Below are 26,919 nucleotides of genomic sequence, written 5' to 3'. Positions count from 1 at the left end.
CCATCAGTCAAAGCCTGCAGCACGCACACACACACACACACACACACACACACACACACACACACATGTCATCCACACAGAAGAAGTCAGAAGCTGATCCAGAGGAGATAAAATTGTGTTTTTCTGATGCTGGGAGGACTCATTTCTGGTGACCGTGCTTCTGGACTAATTATTTAATTGACATTAGAGCTGCAAAAGCAGAGAAAGCAGTTGGTTCAAATTTGTTGATATTTTCAATGTAACTGAACGTAGGAGCACAGGAGTCTCCTGAATAATGTAATGATAATATAGTTATGGCCACCAGTTTGAATGATTTTAACTTGCAGTCTGCAGGCTGAAAATATTTCACAAGCCAGTAGGCGGGTTTCCATTAACCCTCAAACTGTGCAATTTGAAATTGCGAATATAAAATATGCCTAATGGGAACACGTCAGTTTAAAAAAACAACTCCCAAGGCCATCTGCTAGCGTACAGTAACAGCGCCACCAGTTCTGTCCGAGCACATTCTCATGCAACGCCTTCCAGCCGCATTCAGGTTGGACACGGAAGGTGGCTTTTGGCGTCACGCTCTTACGCCAAAACCACTGACAGAATGGACGTATTTGACATAACTGGATTCACAAATGGAAACGAGAATTGCCCTTTTAAAAGCCTGATTATCCGAATTCAATTTGTATTTACATTACAACGAACCCTTTACTTTTCCTTCCTTTTCGCATACTTGTGCGTCAGTTGGGTCCAATGTGTCTCATAAAAACCTATAAAACAATCTGGATACCAACTGAGGGGTAAGCTACATCTCAGGACCGCTGCACTGAAAAGAGCGCTTGTTTTTTCCATCTTTGCGCCCCTGATAGCCGCTCAACTCAGATATACACACATCTGTTACTGCAAACCACTAAACAGACAAATGGACAACTTAATGGCGCAACCTGGTTCTGCACGGAAACCACACTACATTTTCTCACAGTTTACACTGCATGCACCTTATCATCTACGTCATCATTTATTATATTTTTGATGTTATATTTGAATGAAGATGGGAAAAAGAACCAAATATTGATTCATCATTTACGCCCTAAATTAAGAAAATAACTTAAAAGTTTAAGTTTGGCTGTTAACGAAAGATTGCATTTATCAAAAAACACAATCTTAAGCTTGAAGTGAGACTCTGAGTCAGGTTTGCTGTTTGTTCAGCAAAGATAAAACAAAAAATTCATTTATTATAATTTTCTTGACTGATAAGAAATTGTCTCTGTCTAAATGTGCACACTGGTGTCTCTACACTGCGTTAGTGTATATATTTGTGTGCAGACACAGACACTCTAAGATAAACTCATGTATTATACAGCAAAATCAACACGCCTGTAACATACACATTACAGAAACACTCACCGCTCAATATATGAGAGAGAAACTGCTTAAAGTATTCCCAAATGACACGAACCATCCAGTTCCAACACAAACACACACACACACACACACAAACACACACTCTCACACACACACACACACACACACACACACACACACACACACACACACACGTACTTCCTCTAAAGTCCACAGTGTGTTCTGTAAAGGTAAACAGTCCAGTAGTGACAGTGGAAGAGCTTTAGGGAGAATTCACTCACCAGGGAGTCTGTGTGTGTGTGTGTGTGTGTGTGTGTGTGTGTGTGTGTGTGTGTGCGCACATGAGTCATCGCATAAAATCTCCATCTTAATTCAATTTCTCTATTTCTGAGAACAAAAATTGTATTTTCTGAGAGTTGCATTTTTATTTTTTTGCTACCAGAACTCAAGTTTCTTCTCCACTAGTGAGAAAAGTCACTGACATTTGTAGTAACACAAATAAAGAAAAAAATCCAACATAAGCTTGCTCAGTAGCATGTATTTCAGTTGCCCAGACAGGCATTGCAGATTTTAGGCAATGTAAATTAATTGTTAATTTAATCATTCTACAGTTATTGCATTTTTAAAAAAAAACAACGTTAATATGATAACATTGTGAAAACAATCCTAGTGCACACAGATCTGCAAAAACAACTAAAAAACGCTGTAATATGAGCAGTAGTTGGTGGTGTAACCTTATAATTACACCCCACAGAAGAGCACCAAGCGCATCTGCAAAGTGTGGCTGTGATGTCACCGTTCTCACAGTTTACAGTTTACAGTTTACACGGCGACGGGGGAAGGGGTGACGTTTGCAAAAGATTACACTCTGGAACCCAAAAGTTTTCATTTTCCGGCCCCCAAAACAGTGTTGGCCAAACCGCAATAAAAATGTAACATTTCGTGCAAGAACTGTTGCCATGTAAACGGCCCCTACAACTTCACACAATGTAATGCTCTTTAATACTTGGTAAAGATTTTGTTTAACACTGTTGTGTCCAGTTTTTCTCACCTCAGGGTTTCCCATGCAATTGAAACATCAGCTGCTATCTATCAATTTTCTATTTTTTTGGAGGGTTCGATAGGAGCACTATTGAAGAATTTACAGTTCCGTTATTTACTGAACCACACTCTCGCATACTCTGGGCACAGACGGAGCAGCAGAAAGTCACATGAAGTGAAAATGAAACTTCACCGGTTGTGGCTCTGGGTCTAAAAGTTTGTTTTTACTGGCCTCTGCAGCAGCTATTCCTCTCATTCACTGATCTCCTCAGCTCTGAATTAACAACCACAACAAATTAATTGTCCACCTGGGGAAAAATTTAACAGAATGATTACAAGAGAAAGACTAATAAATTCTGTTTCTATGAAGGACATTGCACCCTGTTTGGCTCTTTATTATGACCTTTTTGAAGACATTCTGGCCAATCTGCTAGCAAAATGCGAGCTGTGATGAAGAGAAGAAGAACAGCAGTTGGTCAATAAAGCCAAAAATAATTTAAAATGTGCAGGAGCATTGAACATCAGGGCAGTGAAGCGCCCATGTTTTATTGTTAGAGAGCGAGGCATGTAGCAGCCATGTTCCACCTGTATGAAACTGCTCCAGCTGCATCCTGACATGCCGCTGCAGATGAAGATAAACGACTGTGGCTGCACAGTATCGACAAATAAAATCACATTTGGATGTTTTTGCTGAGTGCAGAGAATGTGATATGAATTATGATGCACCTGGACACTGTCATTTCTCTCCTGCTTCTTCTCATCGTCAACAGAATTAGATTCTCCAACGTGAATTGCTGACCACATGTCACACAACACAACAGCATAATTCCTCTCCATTCCTATCCATTTAAAATTTCTCTAATATAATTCCTGATCAGGACAGCAGGAAAGGTGGGTGCAGAGTGTGATGTAGCTCCCCCTATTGACTAGGAGTGGACCAACACAGTCTGTAAATATTTTACCATTACTCATGAGCTATCTGAATATGTTTTAAATTTTGAACAGCATATGAAAAGATGCCTAACCATTTTGATTCCAACAAACAACATCAAGTCATCGCTTTGTTTTAGTCATCAAATGGTTGTTTTTTTGGTGGGGATATTGCCAGGAAAAGAGGCCACTTTTTTAATGGGACATCGCAGCATTTCCAGTCAGGATTGTGTCACCAAAAGCGGCTATTTTAAGCCAGATCATGATTCTTTACTAACATTAAAAAAGTGCTTTTTGTGCCTATACTTAACCTACCGTAACCACAGTATTGCTGAAATGTAAAATTGAAGTGTATTTCCTACATGATAATAAAAAATGAATCAGTGGTTTGCAAAAACATACAATACCAACCTTTATTTTCTTAGAATTCATTTACAGGGGGCCCCATTGTGGCTCAGTGGATCGAGTGGCGCCCCCTATACAGAAGTAGTATCCTCTCTGCAGCGGCTGGGGGTTCAATTCCAGCCCTGACCTTTTGCTGCATGTCGCCCCCTCTCTCTAAGCCCAAAAAAATAATCAGAAAAAAAACCCATTTACAGTATATTTTAAGATTCTTTAAACTGTTTTTAAAGCCCTTCATGGTTTGGGACCGGCCTACATTGCAGACTCTCTGTCATTCTACAATCCTTCATGAGCACTCAGATCTTCTGCTGCTGGGTTTTTAATTACGAATAATTATTTGCACAAGAAAATAGGCAGCGCAGCTTTTATAAACTATGCTCCAAAATTATGGAAAACCCTTCAAAAAGCTATGAGAGAAGCAGGCTCTGTGAACATTTTTAAATGATGACTGAAAACCTGTTTATTTAGTCTGACTTTTAGTCAATGCAATTCTTGTCTTGACTATTTTACATAAATTTGTTATTTTTACTGTTCTCACTGGTCCTTTTTACTTTGAATCTTCTGCTTTGTTTATCACCATGCCTTTTGATTGTCTTATCTTGTTTTTTTTGTGTTGCATTTTTTTTGTGACGCACTTTGAGCTGCATTTCTTGCAGCTCAAAGTGCTCGATAAATACGGTTTATTATTATTACTATTTAATCTTTATTTTGGTGATTGGGTTGGGAAGTTTAACAAATAATTTTAAAAAACTGCCATCCATGAAAGAGCCAGTTGCTCTACAATGAAGAAGTGTTCATTGATCAACTCACAATAATGATTTTTCCCCTGTGACGGACTTCAGGCACGTTGCAAACAAGCTCACCCATGACTGCTGCTGGCAAATCTGCACTCACACGAGCCAAAAACTGTTTTTTTCCCTTCCAACTGTTTGTATAGCAGTCTGCAAACACGCCTTATCCCAGGATAAGTAGCGAGGGATGACAGCCGGGGGGGAAAGACAGGAGCTGAATCTGATGGGAGGTGACACCCGACTTCGAAAAAGGGAACCACGGGCAGCTAATGAATGGGAACAAATTGAGTGGGGCCATTTTAAAATGGGATCAATAGCAGTCAGGTGGTGAGGATGATGAGGTGTGACGAGGGGACAAAGAGGCCGGCTGATGTAGGACGGATCAGCACTGATTACAATGAAGAGCAGGATCTATTTATCCTGTAGCTAAAGCTCAAAGACTTAACTGCAAAAACCCAAACTCTGTCTTAATCCAGTTGGCTTGATTTCTTGTAAAAACACAGAGAGAATGCAAAAGGCAAGAAGTTACAAGAAAATTATCCCCGAAATTAGCAAAGATTAAAAAAGAAAAACAGGAAATTACCTGAAAAAGGGTAGTTAAATAAAACAAAAAATAATAAATACTACTAATAAAAATAGATTTCTATATCCCAACTTTAAAACTTGAATTATAATAATCATAACATTAGGGTTTTTTTTACATTTCTTCCACCTATTTGATTATTCTCTCTCTCTTTTTAAAGATAATTTTTAGGTCAATTTCATTTTCAAAGAGTTAAAATATAATAGAGATCAGTTGCAGCTTGATCAGCATCTATTGTAATAATACCATTTCCTGTTAATACTAATGTTAAATACATATGATAGGAAGGTTCGAGAATATAGTATGAGCAGTGTTAGTATTAAGATTTTTTTAAAAAAAAAAAACTATAATGCAGATGATTTCTTTGGTTAATCTTGTGTTTTTATTACATGTTGAGATAAAGTTAAAAAAATACTTTGACTATGATTCCCCCGTTTTGCACAAAGTTTATCAAACAAGTTAAAAACTATATTTTTCTGCAGCTGTATCCCACTGTGACGCTTCGGGGGAGTTTATTATTTGGTTTGCTTCCATTTTCCTCCGTCCCACTGAGCTGTCGCTAACACCGCGTGGAATAAATGTCCTTCGAATGACTTCAGTCACACAGACGCATTCAGACTCATTAATTTGACACATTTCAAATCAAACACATTTGTCCAGGACTGCAGATGAATTTGGAGATATAATAAGTCATATTTGTTGTGTTTTATTATTTTTTTGTCCACAGTTTGAAAAGTTAAAAATCCTCAGCAGAAAAGCACAACAACAATAATTTATCTCCTTTAATGTTCACTTAACCCAAGAGTTTATGCATGAGTTGTTCTGTATTTGTAATACTTCCTGACTTTTGAATTTATATGAATCTAGTAAATAACACACTATGACAACAGTGGTTGACATGCTTTCCATGAAAATAGGAATCAAAGAGAGGAAACAAAATGATATGCAAATTGCTGTATTATTAACGCGCTAACCCCACTGTGATTGTTGTTGAGGCAGGTGTGTAAACTACGAGACATATCAACATCCAAGGAGTTGGTTTGGTTTCCATTTTTCTTTCTAAAACCAAAAACAAAGAGTAAAGTTGTGAGAAATACATTAAAATGAATATCTGTTTAATGTAAACCTCTAATGATAGCATGGCTTGCTATTCACCCAAACAGCTTTGCCAGGTGGGATATGTTAAATGATAGCACAAAACACGCATCATAAAGTCCCACTGAAGATTTGTGGTCAGACTTAGCTGGAGTTGGAGCTTCAACCAACTTGCACAGCACTGACCGGTCAATTTTTAAAGTGACAAGAAGCAACTCTTGTTTTCTTATTCCGAAAGAAAAAAAAAAAGAACAACCGTCCAAATTTTTAGCACTTCTGTCATCACTGTGAATACTGTACATGCAGTACAGTAGAAATGTTGTATGGATACTGGGAATTTCAATAAAACTTTAGGCTTTTTTGTGTGTCTTTTTTCCCTTTGAAGACTAAGAATTGATGTTTTAAACAGGATATGAAACACCTTTGCCAAATAAGTTGAAATCGACGTGAAATCGCAACGAGTGCACAGTCAGAAATTCGTCAACGGGGGTTTGAAATTTGACTCACACTGACACAGACAGATTCACACTCACTCCTGTGTAGCAAACCTCAGGCGGGGTTTGAACTCGCAGCTGGTTGATCTCTGCATTGGTGGTTGGCGTCCTTCCCCCCCGATCATCTCTGGCACTGATGGACTGAAGGAAGCAGAGAGACAAAGAAGATGAAACTGAAGCTGCAGAAAGTTGATCGTCAGCCTGCAAAGTAATAAAGTTTCCTGCACACTGAAAGCTGCTGTGTCCCAATCAGTCACACTGACAAGCTGAGAACATCTCATTACTCTGCGTGAACATGATCATGGCTCATAGGTTCTGACAAGTTTTGTGGTCAGAAGGTTGAGGGTACAAATCCCTCCTTGTTTTAGATTGTCCTTCTTCCACCCAGACTCTTATTGTGAAAGGACTGCTTGATAGAGACACTCAGAGCTGATCAGAGGTCAGACTGAGTCATGTATGAAATTCATTTTCACTTAAAGTGAAATTTTGTGCTGGTTTTGTCACTATTTAGTACTTTAGTATTTGAAGCGGTTTAAAAAAATCCTTGAAGCACAGAGATTATCCATTAAAAACCTTTAATAATTAAGGTGGGATGATAGTTAGCATAAAAAAAACAAAAAAAATGTTTGGAGGACTTTGAAACCCCTTAAACTGTAGCTATTTAACGTAGAAATCATGTATTATGGGCTGTCCTCGTGGCTCAGTGGTTATGAGGCAGATCTTGTAATTATGGTTTTAGTGGTTCAAGTCCAGCTGGCGACCGCTGTTGGACCCTTTTTAATTTGAGTGCAGAAATATTATCTCATTTTCAGCTTGTAGGACTCATTTCTTTGGAGTCTATTCACATCATGTTCATTGTTTAGTCTAAATTTAGCCCAGATTTGTTTGCTTGTGTGTTTGGAAAGTTGTCTAAAATAAAATAAAATCAATAAAGGGTGAACTTTTTGACACCAGACATGATGGATGAATGCTTCGTGTATGAGACCTTCATACTGTGTTTGAGTTATTTTCAGATTTCCAGAAATCCATAAAAGTAAAACTCAACACAGGATTCAAACCCTAACCTTTGATTTCAAAGGCTTATGAAGTAACTGCTTACCTACCACATAACTGCATGAAAGAAGGACATCAATATTATAATACACAGGTTTAATCGTGTAATATTATTACTTTGTTCCAAATTTAAAAGTTTTATTTCCTATTATAAGCACTTTTTCTCTCATTTATAACTTTATTTTCACTCTTTACATTGTTTTACTGCAAAAAAAAGGACTCAAATTCAGAGAAAACCCCCAAACACTATCAACACTATCAGATCCCAATCTTTACCTAGGTCATCGGGGCTCATACAAGTCAAGGCAGAAAAATGTCCTCAGGAAAATCACAAGACAAACAAAGTCCACAAATCCCAGCAGATTAAAAAAAACAGCAAATCAATGGGGAGAAAAAGCTGCAGAGCATCAACACATTGTAGCAACAAGAACAATCTGAATGGAGGAAACACTGAGCCTGAAATACACAAGGACTGATTACTGACTACACACAGGTGAGTGAAACAGGTGAAACATATGAGCTAATCAACAAAGGCGGGAAACTCAGGAAGTAAAAGTAACACTGAACACTATGACAACACATTTCAAAATAAAACAGGAACTGAACACAAACACATGAACATAAACTCGAGAGAATCTCACAAAACATGATTTATCAGCTCTATCAGCTTTTATTGTGAAATGACTGCTGCATGAAAAGTAAGGTGATTAAAATAGCCTAAATAATGTCTTAGAAATGTAGTACCAAACATGAGACAACATGAGAACCCCAAACATCAAGGTTCAATGAATTAACCACTTCTGTATATGGTGATAAGAGATATGAATATGACTATATATAACTGTTTGACTTTGATCTGTGACTTATTTTTTTGTAAATTTACATTTACATTAATCTAGAGGAAGTTTTCCGCCAAAACACCTAAACACCAATCGTGAACAGCCCCACTGAATGCAAGCGCACAGATTGCCTGTCACAGCTGTCAATCATGGCAGAAACGTCATGTTTTGTATAATTGAATAACTGATTAAAACCAAACTTATCATTAAAACAAACACTTGAACAAACATGAGGGTGATGAGAACTACCTTCAGTGACAGAAACCATGTTTGTGAAAAATTCATTTGGTGTGCACTTTGTGTTTTTAGTTTTGCCTTTGTCCTATTCACTAACATAGAGGGGCGGGCTTTATGGCCTATACTGCAGACAGACACCAGGGGGCGATCCAGATTGAAAAGTTACACTTTGTATATAAAGATGGACAACATGACAGTCCCCCCAGTCTATGCTCGAAACCAGCTGATGGAAATGCCCCTAATTCACATTTCATTCACAATTCGCCTGAAATTGAATGGAAACACAACTACTGACATTGTTTGATGAACAACTTATTCATGTCCATAAGAATCAGAGAAAAATGTATGATGGCAGATATTAAAAGGGAGCTCCAGTACAAAACATTTATTTGCTTTTCCTCACTTTCATCTGCACACCCTGACTCTGTATTATCTCTGTCTGTGTGTTCGTTATCTCAGCGGTGGTCTGTTGTTGTTTTCATCATCCCGCTGTCGTCCTTTTACCACACCATCCTACTGTTCACACAGGGAGGAGAGAGAGAGCGACAGAGACAGAGACAGAGAGAGAGATGGAGGTGAATTGACACTCCACCCTGACTCCTGCTGCTCGCAGGCAGAATAACGATTAGCCGCTCGGCATGCTGGTCACATCGCCTCCACTATCAATGAGTGAGTGAGCGAGCGAGTGAGCAGGGGAGTGACAGAGGAGAGAGAGAGAGAGGCAACAAGGTGAATAACAGACAGAGAGAGAGAGGGTGGAGTGGGAAAGAGGGAGAAAAAGAGGAATATGGAGGGGAGAAGAGGGGATGAGTAAAGAAGAGAATAAAAGAAAGATGAGAGGCTGAGGGATGTGAAGAAGAAAGAGCCAACAAGGTGAATAATGGGAAAGGAGGTGAAGGAAAGAGAGAAGGAGAGGTAACAAATGAATTGTGGAGAGAGGGAGAGGCAGAAAAGATGGGGAGAGGAGATGAAGGGCAGTGATGCTGATGAAGACGGAAGAGGAGGGGCATCTGTGAGGGAGATGAATGAAGATTTATGGCAATACAAACACATACATACAGAACATATAAACACACACCACTTGCAGGTTGTTTCATTGTGAATAAAACACAAAGATTTCTTTTTTGATTCACATAAGTAGATAAATGTGCAACAGGAGATATCAAAATTATTATAGAACCAGTGCCACCAATAATATGTTGTAATATTAATGTTGAAATTCTCAATGAGTTTAAAATCAAATCACAAAAATTGAAATGCATTCTTTTGCTGGCATGCAAGAACAGAATAATATATTTAATTTAAACCAGTATGCATCATTTATTTGGACATGAAGGTGTAATATCAATATATGCTGATTTCTTAGATGCAATAAATATCTTATAAAGTATAACAGAACATTCACATATGAGAAAGGTAAATGGAAACCACATGCATTTTGCACGATCCTGCTACAGTAATGCAGTCTCTTGTCAGGGTTTTTCACACATTCATTTATTTGTGGCAGCCTGCCATGATTAAAACACCTGCTGCCACAGATAGAGCTGGATCATTCATTGAAAGTGCTATTGAATGATAAATATACTCTTTAGTTATTAATTGCAATACACTCTTGGAGCGCAGAGCATAGTCTGGGTACAGATGGAGCAACAGAATGTCAGGTGGAGTGAAAGTAAAACTTAAAAGTTCATTAGGTGGATCTAAGTTTTCATTCACTCACCGCTGCAGTAGCTGCTCCTCTCATCCATCGATGTGATCAGCTCTGACTGAAAAGAGATTTATTAAACTATCAAACTTCACAAACTGCAGATTTTAGAGAGGATAATAGAATGATAAAAAAAGGAACACACACACACACACACACACACACACACACACACACACACACACAAAATTAAAAATATGAGAATTTTGCTGTCGACATGTGAGATTCTAATTCTGTAGGACACACTGCCCGAAACATGATCTCTTCCTAACCATGACCTCTTTTTCTGTGCCTCAATCTATCCACACAGTAACCACAGCATTGGTGAAACATTAGCTCACAACATGTACGCTTTGTAGTAACATACAAATGTAAAGTGTCTTGTTAGCAGAAATTTGTAATGCCAACATTTACTCTGACGACCGGGTTTCGCAAACCGCCAACTGCACCAACTGGACGTCAGCTGCATGCTAGTTTTGACTGCACCGACTGTGTGTGTAACAGTGTTTGTGTTCAGCCTCCGACTGATATCTGCAGAAACTCCTCCTCCTTCTGCTAATTCCCTCCAGTTTCCTTACTTCCTCTCCTCTCTGAACATTTACATAAATGACAGTAACATGTAACTGTAATTTAGATTCTTTCAAGGGTATCATCAGAAAAGTCAAGGACCTGGAGAGATTATAGATAAGTTACTGCAAAAAAAGAACATGATAGAGATTCACACACAAGCAGGTAAAGACACACACTTCATTGTTAATGTGTGACATTTCCGTTAAGCATTAAACACATCAGACGCTAATCATGTGATGTCAGTTGTTAAATGTCATCACACACAGAGTGTCATCGGTCCAACATAAAGGAGGAGGCAGTGTGTGAATCTAATATGAACTCAATGGGAGACTGACAATTAGCATAAATGAGAGACAAGTTGATTCTCGTTATTGCTTCAATGTGAAATGAGATGTGACGGTGGGAACCTGAACACTGCGGCTCCAGTAAAGTCATCTGCTCCAACATTGGGGAAGAAATGACACTTATTATTTTTATTACTGTAAAATATGGATAAACGCTTTTTATGCAATCGTTTAATTTATCTGATTTTGTCATCAGGAGGTGGAGGGGATGGCATGATACCTGTGAGACACCTGCCAAGCTGCAGACCACTGTTTGATATTAACAAACATCAAAACTGGTGGTGTTTAAGTGAGTCATTGCTGCATTTCTGGCATTTCTTAGTATCCACATATGGGTGGTTTTTTTTACCAAACCGTCACTGCATGTCCTACCAAGATAGGTATCCTTCTGCAACAGCTGTTTTAGCTCTGGGATGCAGTTACCTTGATGTCAACAAATGCACATGGTGGGATGACACTGCATGCTCCTTATGTTTATACAACAGCACATGGCAAAATTTGGCAAAAGAGGCTCATGGTAATGTGTAGAAAAAAAAAAAAATCATATTCACATCACAAGCAACCGCTGGACTCCTGCACCAAAGTAATTTGTAGGTGAGAGCCTTTCACCTCCTGCCAGCCTCATAAGCACTCCTAATATTTTGTTGTTACCAGCAGCGTTATTACCTGACGCTGTCCTTCAGCATTTCATTCGCATGTATAGTGTCGTATGCTGAATGCACTGACAGAGCAGACGTATTTGAGGAGTTTGGAGTGAGAACATAGTGGAAATGCTAAGTCCACTTAAAACACAGTTATTATTATCTGCTCAGATAACTTTTAAAGGCAGATAATAAGCATTAGAGCACATGCACTATCCTTGGAGATTGATTGGCATTCCCACCACAAGCACTGTCCCCAGGTGGAATAGTCATACTGCAGTCTGTTATTGTCTGACAAACACAAAATTTATAAAGACATAAAACAGCCATAGATTTTCTACCTAATCATCTAAGTGGTTAATATCTTCGGCGCTACATGTTTTTTTTTTTCTTTTCCCACATCCTCTGCACAGGTTAAAGGCTGGCTGCACCTTAACATGCATATCGCTATATATCACACTCCGTTTAATTAAAACATGAGCATTTCTTTTCCTTTCGGGTGGTTGTCATCGATGTGCTGAAATACAGCAGCTCTCTGCTGTTTAAAAGCTGTGACAAAACATTAAATACGTCTTCAATATGTCCCTGCAGTTTTTATTTGGCCCTTGTAAACGTAAATCACACATTGCTCGGGATTATACAGCAGCATCTGATCAGTTAAACAGCTGCAGCGTAATGCAAATGCGATGGCACAAAAGAACGATTACATTTTGCTTGCAAAATTCAATTTAATACAAGATAAAAGAGCCATTAATGCAGGTCATTTGGCAGCACTTGCCATCATAACCGTTACATGGAGGTTTTGGCCAAGAGTGAGCTGATTGTGTCATGTTACTGGTGAGGAGGGAATACAGGGAACAGCGACACTGACTCCAAAGGGATGCAAAAAAGAAGATAAAAAAGATGTTTCAAAAACAAGATGATGCAAAATAGGATTTTTTTTAACCTTGTGGTGTCCTCCATTCTGGGTCCAGTTGATGATGGTTACTTGTTTTATAGCTGTGGGTAATCACTTTGTAATTAAAGAGCTGGTGATTTACCATTTCATTAAGTTGGGGAGCTTGCCAGAGATGAAAAAAAAAGATTAAAAATCGTAGCACCAGGGGTTGAAATATCTTAGTTTTAGTCCTTTGTATGAGCTCCAAACACTGGACCCCACATTTATCATAATGCATCTTAAGCTTTCTTTTAATTCAATTCAATTTTATTTATAAAGCCTAATATCAAAAGTCACAATTTGCCTCAGAGAGCTTTATAACATAAGAAGTCTCTCTGTCCTTGGGCCCTTGCAGCAGATGAGGAAAATTCCCCCCAAAAGACATGCAATAATTCATTTTAGAAGAAAAAATGCATTGAATCGGTTTTTTGTATTTTTTAAGACAGCGTATGCCTTTTTTAGCAATAGTTCATAGCTGAAACGAATGAAGTCCTTGCGTTTTATTTAAAATAGGATTTCTCATCTCAACTTGTTGCATTTTGCTGCTTTGTCAGTGGACTTCTGCATCTACATTTTACACTATAGATATCCTTCTGTGTCTGCTCTTTACATTTTGGTATGCCACTACCGTGATGTCAACAGTGTCATGGTGGGATGACCCTGCACTGCATGTTTGGGTAAACAACAGTACATGGTAACCAACGCTGGCACACGAATGTTTAGGATTAAGGGAAGCAGGCTAATGGTAAGGTGAAGAAAAAAAAATTGCATTCAGATGGGAAGCTAACTTCAAACTCCAACATAAAAGTCCATTGTCACTGGCAGTGTTTCAACCTGATGCCGTTGTGCCGAGTTTCATGCTCACACAACAGGCTTCGTCCAGCTGCATTCTCAAGTGTTTCTGACTGTGCACATATGTGTATGCAGCAGGTTTTGTTCGGCCCTCCGTTGGCGCATAATAACACAGTGACCAGCTCTGTCCTGCTGCCCACATGTGTGTCATGTGCACATGAAAGGTGGCTTTTGGCATTGCGCACTTACGTCAAAAGCACCGTCAAAGCAGCGCTTATTTACAAGTTCTTCTAACTTGATCAATAGATATAATTGTGAATCATCCGTTGCATAACAATGGACGTCTCCAGAGCGATTTTTAATAGTATTGCCTAAGGTAAGGATACAAATGTGTGGTCTCCTTGTTCATGCTGAGCTAACTCTGATGACAGCACTACTACATCACAACGACTTCCCCTTTTGAGCCACAGAAGACATTTTACAGCTTTTTTCCCGCCAGACTGAGCAGTCAGACACACTCTTTATGGCAACTGAATTGACCTTGACATGTGAAATTGTTGGGAGTGCCTCTTACGGGACTGACCTGCTGTCACAGGAGGACATTTTAGTTATTCATCTGTGTTTAATTGTGTCTACATCATCTTTTCTTCTTCATCACTCTTTTCCAGACATGAGCTGTCGATCAAACGTGCAGGCTGGACTGACAGTTTTCTCTGTAAGTGGCGCTCTTGTTCTCTCTTTTCTCTCTGCCCGATGCTGGTTAAGGTGCTGGCTGTAAAGATACCCAAGAGGGAAAAAAAATGATTCAGACAGGAGATGGGGGGGAAAGTGGCAGACAGAGTGAGAGATACTGAAAAAAGGAGAAAGAGGCCGACAGATAAACAGTCAGAGCAGATTTCCACGGAGAGAATATACACAGTCTCAGCTTGTATATGTGAGCTGCATTAATATTGGCTGACTTTAGGAGTCAGCCTGGACTACTTAAGCTGTTTTTATATTAGCTTAATACAAGTGGCAACCTCTGGGGCTGAGAAATGACAGCACGTTCTCATTCCAAACTTATCAAATACCTCTGCTTTATAAGTGCTTTCTGCGTAAGTACATAAGCCAAGAGGCACCTTGTGCATCCACCAGTGTCAGCTAAGAAAGGGGCCAGACAGAACCAGTAATGGTGTTAACATATGTGGTCAGACAGCTCCACATGATATGCATATGGGCTGCGTCACTTAAAAACGTGGCCTAATAGAACTAATCGCAGGCACTTGAAACACAGCAGTTGTCAGATTAAAATGCTGCTGGTAACGCAAAATAAGAGTAGCATAAGTGCACCTACAGGGCAAGCAATTGGGTGGTGGATGGGTGCCACTAACACGTGACTTTCATGTGGGAGTCTGGTGTTTGCTTCCTGTCTGGATGTGATGTTTTTTCTACACCTTACCATGTGCCTCTTACTCATAAACCTTACCACCTGTGCACCATGTGCATTTTTTGACATCACGGTAGGGCCATTCTGGAGCATAAACAGCTTACGCAGAAGGATACCTAAAATGTCGTAAGTAGATATTGATGACAGAGCGGCACCATTTGACTTGCCAAAATGACCAGCTCATCCAATGGCCATGGGTCAATACAGGGTCAATCCATATAAACCTTCATGTGAAAAAGCGCAACTTCACAGCAGAAATGTTCACAGCCTGGTACAAAAAAATGTTCCTGACAACTGTACAAGGAGCAAATTTTCATATGACTCACCAATTTCCATTTTATTATTGTAACAGGGTGTGGTAGGACCCAACTGGTAATGACCTTTATTTAATGTTTTGGCAAGTTGAATGGCGCAAAGGTGAGTATAATCAGGTTGCAGGCAAGTTGGGAAGTTATCAGTTCTGGGGTGGAGCAGAGTTTCTAGTTTAGACTTTGAGTGGGGAATTTGTGAATGGGTAGCAGACTAGCAGGTGAATGAATCAGTTAAGTTGAAGAAACACTTACAGCAGGGACCTTGTGGGAAAAGTGGAGACTCCAGAGAGGGGCAGGCAGGGCTCGTGGTCAAGGCAGAGGCAGAGTTGGTGTCAAGCAGGCAGGCAGGCAGCGGAGCAGACAAATCCAGTAGGAACAGACAGTGGGATCAACGAGGACAGGCGGGGAATCGATGTGCCATCAGAGCGATAAACACCAGTGGCACTCACACAGAAGAGAGATGTTTCAAAACCGAAGCAGAAGAACACCCGACAGCCACAGGCACACAAGAACCAGGAAGTGCACAGGCAAAACTCATGGTTGGAGACAGAAGGCTGTTAGGTTTACCAGGGCAGAGACGAAAAGAGGTGGTCAGAGGCGAGCCAAGTCGAAACCTACAAAGCGGTCCAAGAGTGAGTGCTGGAACATTTGGCATGGAAGCGAAGACAATCTGGAAAAGGGTGAGTGGAGTGAGGCTGCTGCCTAAATACTGGCTGGAGTAAGTGGGGAAAAAATCCCCCAGCAGCAGGAGAGAGGCAGAGCAAACTGTGACAATTATAGCCCAAATTTATGCATATTTAAGGGCAGGGCTGTTTGAGTGACAGACAGTCTGCAAAGCATCGCTATGAGTAAAAGTTAATCCTTGCTCCTCCACAACTCTAGCCTCTTGTTCAAAAATGGTCACATTTGGCCCCCCAAAAAACAAGATGGCCACATCCAAAATGATGAACCTCAAGGCTTGTAAACAGCAGTCCACAAACCAATGCATGATGTTACGGTAGTGATGTCAATTGTTTATACAGTCAAGGGGCGCCACTCAGAAGTTAAGGGCTTTTGAATGTCCTTCTGCTCTCTCAAAGAAGAGTCGCAGAGAGTCCTTACAGATAAAATATTTCTGTCCAGTCTTCCCCTGAAGGTGTATCTGTTAAACTGAAAAGCTGTGTGCGCAGTGGGCACCGAGTTACACAAATTCAAGGTGCACGGCTCATAGTGCTGGGCCAACTCTTGGAGCCTGGATGCAAAAGGAGTGATTACGCCATTTTCTGGCATGGAAAGCTCGTGCGGGAGCCACTTCGGCAAGCATTAATCAAGCTTTAGAGTGTGTGTGATCTCTGCGGGGTGTCTCAAACAGATGGCCCCAGTGTCCTCTTGTTATCAAAGGAAATCGGCCTCAGGGGGCCACTCTTCGGGTCATAAATTCATGAACAGACTTAGGTTTTCAGAGTGGAAGATCCAACTGTAGTGATTTCCCCTCATTTAGTTTTTCCAGGGAGGTTGTAACTCAGGGGCTGCTCACTTATCTTCCATTAGTGACCCAGAGGTCATGAAAGTATTTCTGGGATTAAAAGATTAAAATTCTTCATCGTCGTCTTTAGAAGGCGACGATATACAGTTTTCTATTCTCCAGTCATTTAGCCTCTGGTTATCCTAAAATATGTCTTTAATCCTTGGGTTCAATTTGACCCCAGCAATTTAAACTTCCAGAAAATGGTGGTAATTAAAATTATCATCCAACTTTGTCAGCTACTTTATGTCTCTCTGTTGACCTAATTACCCCTTTAGATAAAAATACAACTCCCAACATCCCTTAATTCATCCAGAATACTTATTGCTAAACTATGGAAAAATATGCAAATGACTATAAAATTGCTGACTGACCTAAAATTGGAAAGAAATGTCTTTTTGATATTTTAATGGCTTTACAGAGAAGCGTCGGATTGTTTTTTCTTCCTGTCCCCAACACATTACCCTTTCTTTGTAATAGTTCCTCACCCAAAGCATACAACTTGAAAAAAAGAAAAAAAAGACTGCATGTAATTTTATGACAGTTCAGTCCATCAGCCTTGTGTGTCTTTATACCCTGATTCTTTTCACAAGCTTCCCCAACAGATTTCTCAGTGTACACAAGCATATTCCAGGCATAGCTGGACTGTGCATCACATGCTGCCCATATTCTGATAATGTGTTTGTCAGCTATGTTTGGTATGCACTTTCTTAAGGGACATTGCCCACAATTGCAATCAGACATTCTTCCACAGTCATGTCAGGGTCACAGCCATGTCAGTTTGTCACAAAGTGTATGTAGCTGAAGAAAACATGGAATTTCTTCAGATTAATGGTGGCTGGAATCGATTCCCTTTCAGAGCTATTATTCCAAAGACTCAGTGTTGCTGCAGAGTACCAAACATGGGTTGCAAGAGATGCACATCTAAGTCTTTCCTCCTGTCGCCATGCAGTCCGGGGCAGAAAGTGACCATGATTGCTTTTTATTTCTGAAAGGGCGACATAGACCTTAAACTTGGGTGTGACTTCAAATTTGATGTATGCAGACGATTACATCATCTACTGAGTAACAGGCTAGGACCTGCATCCATTGATATCAGTATGCAAAAACAAAACGTCCTCGGCATGCATCATCTATCTATGCTGCTGTAGAGGTAAGAGAAAAATGTAAAATAACAAATCGAGCCCTCGCTGTAGTGGCATTAATGTAAAAAAAGGCTGAAGAGGAGAATGTGGACAGTGTCATGGCTGGGGAAAAGAGGCCATCTTCTCACGCCAATTTTGCAATGACAGCTTGGAGTAAGTAATAGTAAAGTAATAGTCTCTGATGGTCAGGAGCAGTCTCACAGCGTGATGGTCATCCCAAATTTCTGTCACTGTCAGATGTTTATCCTAGGCTGTCTTTGACCATGACATCTGTGAGCCTCTCTCATTGTGCAACGTAGGACCATCGTCTTAAAACCACGTCCATTTCTTTCAACTTTCATCTAAGCCCAAAATCTCACATGTGTACCAGCCTTAACATGTCCACTCTTGGTGACTGATGGAGATAAAATAAGAAATATATCAGGAGAGGTCAAGAGTTTTGACCTAACGAAGATCCAAGAAGGATCGAAATGTTATCTTGAATAAACTTGTGTGGCATGGAGTCAGTGTGCAGGTAGTACCGTTTTTCCTCCAGGAGAGGTCAAGAAGCCAGAGGCCCATACAACCCCACAAACCCTGGAGAACAGAATCTTCTGATGACTGAAGACAGGAGATAGATGTTATGAGATAGATCATAACAGGCTCACTTCCAGAAGCGGAGGATATCTCATAATCAGGGTCCTCTTCAACATTTCCCTCAGTCTTAGACACATTCTCCTCTGTGTCAGTTTCACTGTGAGAGAACTGTGACAAAACCTCAGTGGCAGAAAACCTTGTTTAGAGGAATTTTTGAGACAGTTCCCCCCGAGAAGACATCCAAAAAACCAAAAATCCAAAAAACATCTGCTTGGTGTTTGAGGGAAGGGAGGTGGATGAGGCAAACCGGGCTTTTCTCATGCACAATTTGTCCATTTTCCTATGAAAGTAATACATAGGAAATTTGTGTATAACCCACATATTTGTGAAGACCGTGATCACGTGATCAAAGCACTGATAGAATTAAAGAAGACACTAACCCTAAACACTAAATAAATGTGTGTAAAATGTTAACATTTTGTATTTTTTATTGCACTAAGCAGCCTGGTGTAAAATTTCCCCCCAAAGAACACAGCAGCTAATGAAATACAGGACCTTGGAAATAGAAGATCATGATCATTTTATATCCAGTTGTCCCCATTCTAGTAGAAAAAAGTCATTAAATATGGCAAAAGATGTCAAGCGATTATTTAGAGATTATTAACACTGAATGAGGTCAAACTGGCCCCAAGGATAAAGCGAGGGTTAATGCACCACACAAGTTGTCAGTTTGTCTCCTAGCAACGGCTGCTCTCAGTTGTCAGTCAACCACTGCCATGGAAACGCCCACTCAGAGGCTTGAGGCTTAGATATTACTGTTTCCACAAAGACGTCCAAAAAGGTTTTATCCTCTTTTTGAAGGATGCACAATGTTTGACGAATGACATGTGAGTTTATATATTCAACTTTAACTTTCTGCAGCATCGTGTCATACTGTCACTGTCAGGTAAAGAAGCATATCTCCAGCTGTAAGGATTTTTCATGCTCTCAGATCAGTTGGAGGATTACAGGCCTCTCTAAAAACCTCTGCCTGAAACCCTTCAGATAAAAAAATGAAGTCAGAAAGTGGTTCAAACTGAAATGTTGACATTTGAGAGATAAACGATCGACAACATTGGCATTTTATTAAGCTCTTCTGACGCTTAATGTAAAATAAGATAAGGAAAAAGGAAATGTTGTTGCCTTCTGAAGTGTAGTGCAGAAAGTCAATAAGTCTAACACATATTAAATGTTTCTGGTTATGAATTTTTACCTTTTTTTATTTGTGCACATAAAACAGGATCACACGCAGCAGCTGGCGTTTCTCTCCGAGCAGACAGGACCTGAATTGGAAATGTCCAAATTTAGTGTTCTACATATTCATGTCCCGCATGATTGAGAATTATGATCCAGATGGGGGAGAACAAAGTGACAAACTCAGGTGAAAACAAAAGGAACTAAACACCGCTGAGCCGACCGCTGCGCTTATTGTCTCTTATGCAAATCAGGTCTCCACATTCAGCTGAGATTGATGCCTGAACACTAGAGCGCCGTCTGAATGTGCACCAGCTTTTGGATTTAATTTGTCGAGACATGCTAAGCTGTTTGTGCTTTGCATGTGTGCATGTGTGTAAATATAATTAGCTTTTTTTTAGGTTCATACGTTGGCCCCAATAAACGTAATTAACCTTTAATCCGAGCTGAGCTGCACAACATGTGGCTGTGTGTCGTGCTGTAACAGGTTGACATGTGGTTACGTATTCAGCTGCCTGATGGTGTTGTGCAGCGCGGGAGGAGGTCGCAGCTCTCTGGATAAATACATTTAACATCATTTGGCTTCAGTTCAATGCAGCACTAACGCCCACAGCAGCAGCATGTATGGATTTCTTTATTTATTTGCTTTTTTTCAAGCATCACCACATTTTTTTAATTAATGCTTAGGTTTATCACTTAAGAAAATGCGTTCACATCAGCCTGAGCTGTACTTTTTGTTTCAGCCAAATTGCCAGTACAAATGTTGGCATTTTACATTTCTGCAGTTATCATGTAACAGACACATTGAAACTTTATGTCTCAACAATGCTGTGGTCAACATGTTACGCTCTGGGTATCATCTGTGTGTGTTGTTTACATCCTGGGATGGCGCTACCGTGATGTCAATAAATGCACATGATGGGATTATGCTACACGTGGTTATGTTAAGGCAAAAAAAGCACATGGCAACCAACAGCAGGATGTCAACAAATCCACATACTTGAACAGAGGTAAAGTGTAGAACAGAGCATCACATCCTGACGGGAAGCAAACATCAGACTCACGCATTTGATCAAACCATCCACCACCCCTCCCACCACGTCCAGCGGCGTATCATGCAGACTTGAAAGGTGGTCTTTGCTGTTGGGATCTTATGCCAAAATCACTGCAAAACCAGCAGTATTTGACGACATTAAAATGAAAACACAGACACAAATGTATTACTTGAAACCTGACAAAATGGATTTTTGCGGGATCTCATAGTTTCATGAGAATCCAGCTGCCGTGCAAGATGAGCCAGCAGCAGGCAGACACCAAAGATTATGAAAAATTTTCAAGGTTTAACATTCAAGAACTTTATTCACATTTATTCATGCATTTAATGATGCTTCTATGCATGAAACATGATTTCTCAGAAAGTAAAGTTGAAATAACTCAAATTGGTTGTCTTAAAAACATAAAAATAACAAAATTACCAAGAAATTAGTACAAAGTTTAACAAAATTACCTGAAAAGTATGTAAAAAAAAAAAAATGAATAAAAAACGGAAAAAGAAAAAGTACATAAAAAACAGAAAAAAGACAAACAAAACAAACAAAAAAAAAACACAGAAACTACCTAGGAAAAATGCTCCAAAAATTATTACAGTTCTGTAACATAATTACAAATATATGGTTATACAATTAATGAATATAGTTTAGATTGAATTGAATTGAATTATTTTTTTCCCTAGCTTTTTAAAAAGCATGAACTAAAACTTCTAATATCTTGAAATTTGTGAAGCAGTTATGACCAAAATGCCTCTTTCCCATATTTTGGAAGACATCATACCAGTTATCTAAGGGTTCAGAGGTTTAAATACTTGTAAAAGGCGTCTGCTAGAGGTTTTAGAGAGTTAAGTAACATTGTGGATATTGTATAAAGAAAGTTTTCATCCACATTTGGCAGTAAATAAAAAATGACTGTTGCAGTGATGTCTGGCAAAAGAGAGAAAATGTGTTTCCTGATTCGATGTCACAAGTTTTTAAAATCTCTCCAAAAGCTGAGCATTACTCAGGGACTCTGCCTCACACCAGTGTGCACTTTTTTTCTCGGTGCTACTGTACCATCTGTGACACAGCGTGGACGGGAGCTGACAGGAATCGGCTGGGGGTTAAATAGTTCCTCCCCTCATCTGTCGTCTCCTCTCAGCCTCAGGTCCTCCGGGGACCGCGACCAGCGACGATTAATCGAGTTTGTCTCCCTCTCTGCCTCGGCTGTCACACGAATCACGCTCAGCAGACTGCACAACTGCAGGCCTCATCTCTGCGCTGCATAATTCACACACCCTCATGAACGCTTCTTTTTTGTTTTTCTTTCTTACAACAATGCCATTCTCACTGAGCGCCGGGGATCACCACTGAGACCAAATACAACCAAAACAAAGCACCGTTTTGAGGTGAAGACGCACGCAGACGATCCAAACACGATTACGTCACAGATTTTAACGTCTCAGGGCAAAGTCAGGTTTATGTAACATGATGAAATCAAACAACAGGTCATTATTGGATAAGACACTCGCTGACTGATTCACTCTTTGATTAATGTAATGATTCATCATCTGACAGGTTGATTAGATCTGCGGCTCCTGAGGTAGGTTCAGGGGGCCTCTGAAGGCCCTCCAGAGGCTTCCTGGAGTTCACACACTAAATGAGGAAAAGTTTAATTTCACTTTAATTAAATCCACTTCAAATTATCCCACAAACAGAATGCATAATGACTTCAATAATCTCAGGCGTCACTCCGAGGGGCTCTGATTGCATCGTTGAGACGGTCTGCAGATACTGAGGTGAGTGATTCTCATTCTCTGCCTTCTCAACATGTTTTGAGCATGAAACACATGGCGGCTCAGACAGTTTTCAGTCTTAAAAAGAACATATTGTTCTCTTATTTTCCATCATACACAAATGCTACAATGATGGATTGTATCAAATGTGGCCCATTTATCCTCAGGAACTGTTTGGCACATTTTACGTGCTTTTAATTCTTCATTTTTTGATAACATTGGCTGTGTTCTTGCATATGGCATTCATTTTGGCAAAGTTGTGTATTTTTGTTTAATCTTGGAATTTGCAGCTGAGCTCCTACAATAATACTGTTAAGTCCAAAAAATGTACCATTAAAACCCATTCAAACTGCAATTTTTGATCCAACAGCAATCAAAGCAAACATGCACTTTATTTATCCGAGCGGCTGGGGCATAAATTACCATATTTCACAGTTTGGGGCTATGATTAAGTAAAGAAGATAAAGAAAACATACCTTTAAACCCCAGTTGTGAGTTTTGAATACAAAATACAACCAGTTAAAGTTCACTGTCCCTCCCTAAAGGCCAAAAAAAAAAAAAGTTACTCCCTTCCCAGTGTTTAAAAAATTATTTGAAGTCCCTCATCTGTTTTACATCCCCCTCTCATAAATAATGAACAGTCCCTAATGCAGCTCTCTCCCTCTACAAAAGTTTGACACAATTTTGGAGCGTAATTCTGCCAGATGTTGTCGGGGGTATCAGATGTCAAGCTGAAATGTGTTTTAATTTTTTTTATATATATATATTTGTATATTGTATATAGTGATATTAATCAGTAAATAAATTGTTGTACTTGAGCCCATTTAATTGTTAACGGCAAACCGTTCATCTGTACCCTATCAGCGTCCCTGTCGGCGGGCCTGGATGGATAAAGGTGCTTTATCTGCAGCAGAGCTCAGAGTAAAAAAGGTAAAAAAAAAAAAAACGTTCAGTTTTTGTAGCAATGCAGCATGAATCACCTCTCTGGTGCTGTTTTTTTTGTACTGCGTGTTGAGGCCGTGTTCAGATGGATGTTAGCATTAGACCTTCAATTAAACGAAAAACAAAAGAGAAGCTGCTCCTTTATAACCGAGCCTCCTCCCCCTGCAGCAGCGACATGGCAGCAGTGCAGAAACCTAGAGTCACTTCTGATTCCAAGTGTTTGTAATGAGCGTCTGGCAGGACGGGATCAGGATGACACCATTTGGCCTTGGCAGGGTGTCTCCCGCTATAAAAAGTAATGCCCACTCCCATTAAAAAAGACACTGAGTCAACACTTTGGATGACAGTGTTTTATTACAAATCCTACAAAGTCTTGGACAAAAATCAAACACAGTGCTGTTTTGAAGAATCTCTGGTTCATATTTCATGAAGAGAGTCGAGCTTTACTCCATGTTGTTATTATTCATTTAAAACCGTAATGCATTAAATCTGCTTTTTGTGGTTTCGTTTCTTGCTTGTAGCTGAAAGGTTTCTCTTCAGGTTTAGTTGCTAATTCTGAGCACGTAGTGGGTCTTGAATAAAGCAGACACAATGACATTTAACGACCTAAAAACAGCATCACTTCTGTCAGTGTTGAAGCCCTCAGACACCTGCCAACCTGCCCGCCTGCCAACACCGGACAACAACCTCAGGTGTTGAAGGCGGTCAGTCCCAGAAGGCTTGTTAACAGTCTGTCTCTTCCTATTTTCTCTCCTCTACCTGATTTTTTTTTTTTTTTATTGCCGCGGTCTTCTTACATTTCTCGCTTCGTTTCTCTGTGAACAAAGTAAGCTGAGAAAGAGACAAAGTTTAATTCTCAGGGTGTAAATTTACTTTCACAGAAAGTTTCCTTGCAGGAGTTTCACTTTCATTTAATTTGTGTTTCACTTTGATACCAGAAGCGGCCACCTTGCAGGCACATGTAAGAGCAAAGAAACACGATCAAATCATTCATGAGTGATTTCACCCACACCTGAGGCCTGTGCTACGTGGCAGGATTTGGGGTAAATGATATAATGTCAGGGGTAACTCTGGGTTTCAGTTCAGTTTTTACCAGGAAAAAATTCTGTGGAAACTTTAGCTGAACTTTTGGTCTGGAAGCAGAAACAGGATGGCAGTGTTTCGTGTGACACAAATCAGAGGAAAATAATTCATAGCTATGCACATTTCTTTACATGCAGACAGTTTTCAGCATTTGGACCTTGAAGTTTAAGGGTCAGTTTCTGATTAGGATTTGGTTAACTTTTAAACCATTAAGCAAATTTGTGTGATTTCTATCAAAAACCGGGAAAAAAAAGGTAATAAGCAAATTTGCCTCACATATTGCAAAAAGCTGTAAAAGATTACCTATTTTATATATACATACATATATTTTTGCACTGCCCTCCCCCTCCTATCCCGTTTTCTTATTGCAGTACTTTTTCCAGGTCATCTCCTGTTTTGTTTTCTTTTTACCTTTTCTTTTTAGTTAGCTAAACAGGTAATTTGCTTGTAAATTTTTTTAAATTTCCTGCAAAGAAATTTAGGTTTCAAGGTGTTAAACAGTTACTTTTACCCCCCAAAAACATTGCAGTTTTCTTTTTGGTGAGCAAAGTTGCTGTGTGTCATTTGCTGAAGTAGGAAACCCTTTGAATTTTGGAAAATAATCACTTTAGTGTGTGATTTCTGTGAAAGCAGCCACAGTATTCGCCCATTTATCTCTTCTTCCTCCATCCTGAAACTCTCACAAAAAGCCTTCACTCATCAGTCTAGTCTGTAACTCACTCTGAGGAGGAAACAGGGGTCGGGTGGTTCATTGTGGACTTTAAACGTTGTACGTAAAAATGTATGGATTTACAGACAAATTATGTCAAGCTGAACTGCTCTGACGATTGTCCTCAGTTTATTGTGTTGCCAGTAAAATCCAGTGAATTGTTGAAGAGACAGATTACAGCCCGAGGCCTGAATTATTTTCTCTCCTGCAGAATAAAGGAAAGAGCGGCGAGATAAAGCTTTTTATTCCACATAATTACATCTGAATGCTGGACTTAAATTCAAAGGAGAGATTTAGGAAAACTGGCACGTAATAATTCAAAATGGATATTATTAATAATATCACAATAAGAACCTCTAACAGTTGTGTGCTTTTAAAAACAGACTGCTGAGTTTAGCGGGGTAAAATGTTTCTCTAATCTGTTTAAAAACAATTAGTTTTCCATGTCGAAATGGAATTAGAGAATTTACTTTTGCTGGAATAAAATTTGGAAACTTTAATGTGCAGTAACAGAATTAAGTGATTCTCTCTTCATGTCAGATATTTTAAGTTTAAATGCCTCCACACTGGCAACAGCCATGGCTGGATGCATCATATTTTCAGGTTGTCCATCCCTTTATCTAATTCTTAAGAATGCAATATCTCAATAACACCTTGAAGGAATTTCTTCAAAATTGGCACAAACATACACTTGGACTCAATTATGAACTGATGCGATACTAGTGGTCATATGTCAAAGCTCAGGGTCACTGTGACCTTGTCTGCCCCATTCTCCTGGACCTGGTATCTCAAGAGCCCTTTGAGTGATTTTTCTTTTTTTTCCACAAATTTGGCACAAACATTCACTTTGATTTAGTGATAAATCGATAAGATTTTGGTGGTCAAACATCAAGGTCACTGTGACCTTGTCTGTCCACTGAATGCAACATTCCAAGATCACCTTGAGGGATTTTTTATTTCTAAATTTGGCACAAATGTCCACTTGGACTCAATGATCTCATTCTCCTGAATTGGATATCTCAAGAATGAGGAATTTTGTTTTTGGAATTTGGCACAAACGTCTACTTTGAGTCAATGATGAATTGACTAGATTTGATGTTCAACGGTCAAGGTTACTGTGACCCTGCATCTGTCTTATTACCTTCTTGTAACCATGTTATCTCAAGAACACCTTCAGGGAATTTCCTCAAATTTGGCAAAAACGTCCACTTAGACTCAAGAATGAAGTGATGGTCAAAGGTCAAGACCACTGTCACCATCTGTTGTACTGCTGTGAATGCAATATCTCAAGAACACCTTTAGGAAATTTCTTTAAATGTGGCACAAACATCTGCTTGGACTCAAGAATGAACTGATTAG

Source organism: Plectropomus leopardus, chromosome 18 (assembly GCF_008729295.1).
Source record: "Plectropomus leopardus isolate mb chromosome 18, YSFRI_Pleo_2.0, whole genome shotgun sequence".
Lineage (NCBI taxonomy): Eukaryota > Metazoa > Chordata > Actinopteri > Perciformes > Serranidae > Plectropomus > Plectropomus leopardus.
This window is presented reverse-complemented; position numbering follows the sequence as displayed.